This window comes from Aegilops tauschii, chromosome 6 (assembly GCF_002575655.3).
Source record: "Aegilops tauschii subsp. strangulata cultivar AL8/78 chromosome 6, Aet v6.0, whole genome shotgun sequence".
Taxonomy (NCBI): Eukaryota; Viridiplantae; Streptophyta; class Magnoliopsida; order Poales; family Poaceae; genus Aegilops; species Aegilops tauschii.
Window position 1 is genome coordinate 368,018,665 of NC_053040.3, and position 8,217 is coordinate 368,026,881.

The following is an 8,217-nucleotide window of genomic DNA, read 5'->3' on the forward strand; positions in this document are numbered from 1 at the left end:
ACGGAGTCATTCATGATGTAACTTGAACAATGAGCAAAGGCACAGTATGTACAAAACAGTAGTCATTAAAGACATACATATACATATACAGAGCCATTCACACGTTGTTAGTATGAGTTTAGACAAGAGAATCATCCTAGACATACTAGGCGGCACGCTGGCACGCGATGGAGGGATACAATGACAGGACATAGCAAAGGCTACATCAACGTCGTATAAAACCACTAGAGCGAGGAATCTGCAGGGCACAACGCAGGGTGCCTTCGATAAAAGGATCCTGCGGCCCGTGAACAATGTGAAGCAGATCCTGGCTCCCAATTCAAGAAAGGTGTAATACAAATCTCTGGATGGATGTGATCATGAGAACCTAGGATAGAGTTAGAAAAATCATTTAACCCGAATAGAAGAGAGATCAGAGTCCCAGAGTATAGACGAGGAAGAAAAGATCCTAATACCACCCAATTGGCGACGTGGGCCCGTAAGCCACACAACCATGTTAGTAAATCAGTTTTTCAAAGACTAGACTTAATTTCGGCCAAGGAGTTGGAAAGGGGGAACCTACATGCAGTCGGCTCTGATACCAACTTGTGATGCCCCCGATTCAATCATACACTAATCATACACGCAAATGTGTACGATCAATATCAGGGACTCACGGGAAGATATCACAACACAACTCTAGACACAAATCAAAACAATACAAGCTTCATATTACAAGCCAGGGGCCTCGAGGGCTCGAATACAAGCTCGATACACAAGAATCAGCGGAAGCAACAATATCTGAGTACAGACATTAGTTAAACAAGGATGCCTTAAGAAGGCAAGCACAAAAACAACAACGATCGAAGAGGCAAGGCCTCCTGCCTAGGACCTCCTAACTACTCCTGGTCTTCGGCGGCGTCCATGTAGTTGTATCCGTCGGTGGTGGCATCTGGCTCCAGGGATCCACCATCTGGTTGCATCAACTGGAAAGAAGAAGGAAGGGGGAAAAGGGGTAGCAAAGCAACCGTGAGTACTCATCCAAAGTACTTGCAAGCATCAGATCTATACTAAGTATGCATTGGTATCAAATGGAAGGGCTGTATCTGTGGACTGAACTATAGAATGCCAGAATAGAGGGGGAAGGCCTAGCCTATCGAAGACTAGCATCTTCAAGCAGCTCCAAGCATCTTCTAGCATGTAGAAGAGTAAAGAATAGCAGTTTATATTTAACACACATGTTGTAGCATTAAAGCCCAGAGATCCTTCCTCGACTCCCCGCGAGAAAGCAATCCCGGAACCACATATATCAAGTATCCATTTCTAGTTGTAAAAGATCAGGATATAAGTCTGAACGTCCGTTACCGTGGACACGGCTATTATAGATAATCTTCCCTACAGGGGTGCACCACGTTTTCCAACACGCTTGATTACTTTGGCCGAACACACTCTTCTGGGTTAATGCCCGGCCTCGGAAAATCAACACGTCTTAGCCCTACCTAGGCTCAGCAGAGAGGTCCTCGCCGGTCTACATCCTAAGCACTCTGGGGTCTGGGCCCATCGCCCGTTGCACTCCGGATCGTTGCATGCAGGGCGATACAGGCCACCTCCACTGGGGCACCGACTAGGCCGTGCCGCAATGCTGAACTGGACGCCTGACAAAGCTTCGGCTGATACTATGACGTCAAGGCCCATAACTATTCTCGCGTGGTGGTTAGTGCGTAAAGGCCAAAGGCCAACTCAAAACAAATACCCTAACCATAGTGTATTATTAGCTTGCGGAGACGAGCATAGACTGACGATAATGTGACCCCGTCGCCCCGTCTCGAGGAAATACGTCAAGGGCTAGCCCAGCCCACTCGGGGCCGGCCTGACTACCTGGCCGTGCCTCGTAACCATCTTGCGGGTGCTCTCCGGCCCGCCCGACTTTCACCAAGGTCTCAGGTAAAGTCAAGGTAACCGTGTGTTCAAACATCAAGGGGAAAACCCAAGGAATCACCCTCGGAGGATCCCACTCAATGTAATCATCAAGGTGAATGGAAGAGGAACCACCCTCGAGGTTCACACTTGAGGTGTTGCACAACAGAGCCGTATCAGGAATGGTGAAGGAGGAACCACCCTCGTTGACCACAACCGAATAGCTACACTACAGAGATCTCATCAGGAGTGATGTATGAGGTTCCACCCACAACACTTGATGGTAACTTTGCAGAGTCGAGCGACAAAAAGAGGCGTGATGTGATGTGATGAGAGGTGTCGGGCTCTGGTCGTCGATCATGTTGCTCGAGTCGTCGATGATGAAGCAGGGGCAACAAGGACAAGGTGGGGGTCACTAATGGATCACTAACCAACCTATACTGAGCAGTTTAGGATAAGCAGGTAAGGTACAATGAGCAGGTTACAAAAGCAGACTATGCATCAGAATAGGAGCAAACAATAACATTAGCAAAATCTAATGCAAGCATGAGAGAATGGAATGGGCGATATCGGGATGATCAAAAGGGGGGGGGCTTGCCTAGAAGCTCCACTGAAAGGGAAGAAGGGGTCGTCGTCGACGTAGTCGATCACAGTGGCATCAACAATGGTCCCGGGGTCTACCGGAGAGAAGAGGGGGAAGAAACAGTAAATACATAGCAAGCAAGAGCATAACAGGACAACATGCAGAGCTAGACGTGTTCTAATGCAGTGCTACACAATGCCGGCGAAGGGGGAAAACATCCGGGAAAGCTTTCCCGAAGTTTGGCATTTTTCGGACAGATGAAACGGAGGGGGAAAGTTGCATGTTCGCTATGCTAGGGATGTGTGGCGGACGAACGGACCGCTTATTCGGATTCTTCTCGTCGTTCTGAGCAACTTTCATGTATAAAACTTTTTCATCCGAGCTGCGGATTATTTTAAATTAATTTTCAAAGTTTTAAGGTTTTCTAGGATTTTTGAAATTGTTTAATTTGATAGAAAACGAATAATGATGTCAGCATGAAGTCAGAGTGATGTCAGCAGTCAACGTTGACTATTGACCTGTCAAACTGACAGGTGGATCCATTGTTGGGGATCGTTGCAGAAATCAAAAAATTTCTACGCATCACCAAGATCAATCTATGAAGAGACTATCAACGAGAGAGAGAGGGGAGTACATCTTCATACGCTTGAAGATCGCGATGCGGAAGCGTTGCAAGAACGCGGTTGGTGGAGTCGTACACGCAGCGATTCAGATCGCGGCCGATTCGGATCTAAGCGCCGAACAACGGCGCCTCCGCGTTCAACACACGTACAGGCCGGGGACGTCTCCTCCTTGATCCAGCAAGGGGAGAGGAGAAGTTGAGGGAGAGCTCCGGCAGCACGACGGCGTGGTGGTGGAGCTTGCAGTTCTCCGGCAGGGCTTCGCCAAGCACCACTACTACTACTACTACTACTACTACTACTACTACTACTACTACGGAGGTGTTGGGGAGGGAGAGGGCTGCGCCAGGGGAAGGGTGCGGCAGCCCTCCCACCTCCCCTCTATTTATAGGGGCAAGGGAGAGGGGGCCGGCCCCCTCCAGATGGATCTAGAGGGGGCAGCGGCCAAGGGGGAGGCTTGCCCCCAAGCCAAGGGGGCGCCCCCTTTAGGGTTTCCCCCCAACCCTAGGCGCATGGGCCCTAGGGGGGTTTGGCGCCCAGCCCACCTAGGGGCTGGTTCCCCTCCATAGTCAGCCCATAGGTCCCTCCGGGGCAGGTGGACCCCCGGAACCCTTTCGGTGGACCCGGTACAATACCGATAAACCCCCGAACACTTCCGGCGACCGAATAAGAACTTCCCATATATAAATCTTTATCTCTGGACCATTCCGGAACTCCTCGTGACGTCCGGGATCTCATCCGGGACTCTGAACAACATTCGGTAACCGCATACTAATTCCCATAACAACTCTAGCGTCACCGAACCTTAAGTGTGTAGACCCTACGGGTTCGGGAACCATGCAGACATGAATGAGACATCTCTCCGGACAATAACCAACAGCGGCATCTGGATACCCATGTTGGCTCCCACATGTTCCACGATGATCTCATCGGATGAACCATGATGTCGGGGATTCAATCAATCCCTTATACAATTCCCTTTGTCTACCGGTATGATACTTGCCCGAGATTCGATCGTCGGTATCCCTATACCTTGTTCAATCTCGTTACCGGCAAGTCTCTTTACTCGTTCGTAACACATCATCCCATGATCAACTCCTTGGTCACATTGAGCTCATTATGATGATGTCCTACCGAGTGGCCCCAGAGATACCTCTCCATCACACGGAGTGATAAATCCCAGTCTCGATTCATGCCAACCCAACAGACACTTTCGGAGATACCCGTAGTGTGCCTTTATAGCCACCCAGTTACGTTGTGACGTTTGGCACACCCAAAGCATTCCTACGGTATCCGGGAGTTGCACAATCTCATGGTCTAAGGAAATGATACTTGACATTAGAAAAGCTTTAGCAGACGAACTACACGATCTTGTGCTATGCTTAGGATTGGGTCTTGTTCATCACATCATTCTCCTAATGATGTGATCCCGTTATCAACGACATCCAATGTCCATGGTCAGGAAACCGTAACCATCTATTGATCAACGAGCTAGTCAACTAGAGGCTCACTAGGGACATGTTGTGGTCTATGTATTCACACATGTATTACGATTTCCGGATAACACAATTATAGCATGAACAATAGACAATTATCATGAACAAGGAAATATAATAATAACCACTTTATTATTGCCTCTAGGGCATATTTCCAACGTCCATTCTGTCATAGACTAATACTAATTAACAGTTTAATTAGTTAAATATTTAATCAGGTTAATTAATAGGATTAATTAAGTTAATTTATTATTATTATTTTATTTCCTTTAAAACATTTTTTAAACATTTTGGGGGTGGGCCCCCTGTGTCATAGGCCCAAGGGGCCATATCGGGTGCCGGGTGCGGTTGCTGGGCGCCACCGGGCGCGGTTGCGGGCGCAACCCGCGTGGCACCGAGCCCAACCAGGGGGAACGGGGCGAGGCCACCGGGGCGCGGCGCGGCGCCACCAGCGGGTGGCAGGTGGAGGCGGCGAGCGGGGCCGCGGGGCAGTGCGCGGGACCGCGAGAGGGCGGCCGCGACGGCGCGGCAGACGGCGGACGACGCGGGCGAGCGAGGGAGCTGCGGGGACATGGTGAGCGCGCGGGGGAGGGCAGCGGTGTGCGGGCACGCGCGTCGGGCGTGGCCAGCGCGGCACGAGCACGGTCGAGGCGTGCACGAACGACGTCCAACGGAGCAAGACACAGAAGGGGGGAAGAGGGGAAAACGAACAGAGGCTCACATGGGAGCCGTAGGGAGGTGGCAGCGGGCTCGAGGAAGGCTCGGGGTGGCCGGCGATGGACAGGCGACGCCGACGAGGTGGTGGGAGCGGCGATGACACGGCGTCGAGGCTCGGGGCGCCGCGGGGTCGAGCCCCTGATCCAGCTCGGGTCGAGGGGGCGGGCACCGCGCGGGAGGCGACGGAGAGACGGGCGATGGCGTCGGGGCACCGGAGATGGTGCGATGTCGGGGCGAGCGGCGGGGTCGGGGCGTGGCCCGATCCAGATCTCGAATCGGGGGGGGGGAGGAGAGGAGCGTGGGTGCGTGGGTGAAGTGGGGGGGTCTGGTGGTTAGGGTTCGGGGGGGGGGGGGTGGCCTAATAGGCTAGGGGGCATCGGTTGTGGGCCCGTCGGCTGGACTGGTTGGCCCAGTTGGGCCAGGGGGTCTTCTTTTGTTTGTTTGTTTGTTTGTTTTTAGTTTGGTTTCTCCTTTTCTTTTATCTACTTTTGCCGTTTGACTTAATTTCAAACTTAGAATTCAAACGTGATTGAACCATCGCGAGGTTAACAACAGTAAACGCGGTGACGTGGCATCATTAGCATGGGATTACTGTAGCATAAATATTCGGGCGTTACACGTAGCATGCACATATGATGAACCGTTATGTAACGAAGTTGGAGCATGAGATGTTTTTTGATTGTCCTCCTTGTGAGTGGCGGTCGGGGACGAGCGATGGTCTTTTCCCACCAATCTATCCCCCTAGGAGCATGCGCGTAGTATTTTTTTCGATGACTAATAGATTTTTGCAATAAGTATGTGAGTTCTTTATGACTAATGTTGAGTCCATGGATTATACAGACTCTCACCTTTCTGCCATTGCTAGCCTCTCTAGTACCGCACAACTTTCGCCGGTACCATAAACCCACCACATATCCTTCCTCAAAACAGCCACCATACCTATCTATTATGGCATTTCCATAGCCATTCCGAGATATATTGCCATGCAACTTTCCACCGTTCCATTTATTATGAGACGTTCCATCATTGTCATATTGCTTTGCATGATCATGTAGTTGACATCGTATTTGTAGAAAAGCCACTGTTCATCATTTTTCATACACATGTTGCTCTTGATTCATTGCACATCCCGGTACACCGCCGGAGGCATTCATATAGAGTCATATTTTTTTTCTAGTATCGAGTTGTAATTTTTGAGTGTAAGTAAATAGAAGTGCGATGATCTTCATTATTAGAGAATTGTCCCATGTGAGAAATAAAAAAAGAGAGAAAGGCCAAAAAAAGATAAGGCCCAAAAAAGGAGAAAAGAAAAAAAAGAAAAAAAAGAAAAAAAGAGAGAAAAAGAGAGAAGGGACAATGTTACTATCCTATTTGCCACACATGTGCTTCAAAGTAGCACCATGATCTTCATGATAAGTCTCCTATGATATCAGTTTCATATGCTAGTGGGAATTTTTCATTATAGAACTTGGTTTGTATATACCAACGACGGGCTTCCTCAAAACGCCCTAGGTCTTCATGAGCAAGCAGGTTGGATGCACACCCACTTAGTTTTATTTTTGAGATTTCATAAACTTATAGCTCTAGTGCATCCGCTGCATGTCAATCCCTACTCACTCACATTGATATTTATTAATGGGCATCTCCATAGCCCGTCGATATGCCTAGTTGATGTGAGACTATCTCCTTCTTTTTGTCTTCTCCACAATCATCGTCTATTCCACCTATAGTGCTATGTCCATGGCTCACGCTCATGTATTACGTGAAAGTTGAAATGGTTTGAGAACATCAAAAGTATGAAACAATTGCTTGGCTTGTCATCGGGGTTGTGCATGATTGAGATGTTTTGTGTGACGAAGATGGAGCATAGCCAGACTATATGATTTTGTAGGGATAAGCTTTCTTCGGCCATGTTATTTTGAGAAGACATAATTATTTTGTTAGTATGCTTGAAGTATTATTATTTTTATGTCAATAATAAACTTTTGTTTTGAATCTTACGGATCTGAACATTCATGCCACAATAAAGATAATTACATGGATAAATATGTTAGGTAGCATTCCACATCAAAAATTCTGTTTTTATCATTTACCTACTCGAGGCAGAGTAGGAATTAAGTTTGGGGATGCTTGATACGTCTCCAACGTATCTATAACTTTTGATTGTTCCATGCTATTATATTATATGTTTTGGATGTTTTATAAGCATTAATATGCTATTTTATATGATTTTTTGGGACTAACCTATTAACCTAGAGCCCAGTGCCAGTTCCTGTTTTTTCCTTGTTTTAGAGTTTCGCAGAATAGGAATACCAAACGGAGTCCAAACGGAATAAAACTTTCGCGATGATTTTTCTTGGACCAAAAGACACCCAGGAGACTTGGAGTGCAAGTTAGAAGAGCCACGAGGCGGCCATAAGGGTGGAGGGCGCGCCCAGGGGGAGTAGGGCACGCGCCCCCGACCTTGTGGGCCCCTCATTGACCCCCTGACCTAGATCTTCCTCCTATATATATTCTCAAATACCCCCAAAACTTCCGGGGGAGCCACGCAACCATTTTCCACTGCCGCAACCTTCTGTACCCGTGATATCCCATCTCGGGTCCTTTTCCAGCATTCTGCCGGAGGGGGATTCGATCACGGAGGGCTTCTACATCAACACCCACTACTGTAGGTTGCTGCTAACGTGACACTACAATCAGAGACCCTTCGACGAAACTGTGGGCGATGCATTAATCGCAAACGATGGTGTAAAAACCATCAAAAAAGGTGCAAAACATTTGCGATGGAGGATGCATCAAACACGGTTCAGATTTTAGTTGTGTGTGCGATGCAGGGCATACGGTTCAGTTCAATTAACTATTTGCGATGAGGGCAAACAAAAGAAACAGGCAGCCAGATGAAGGT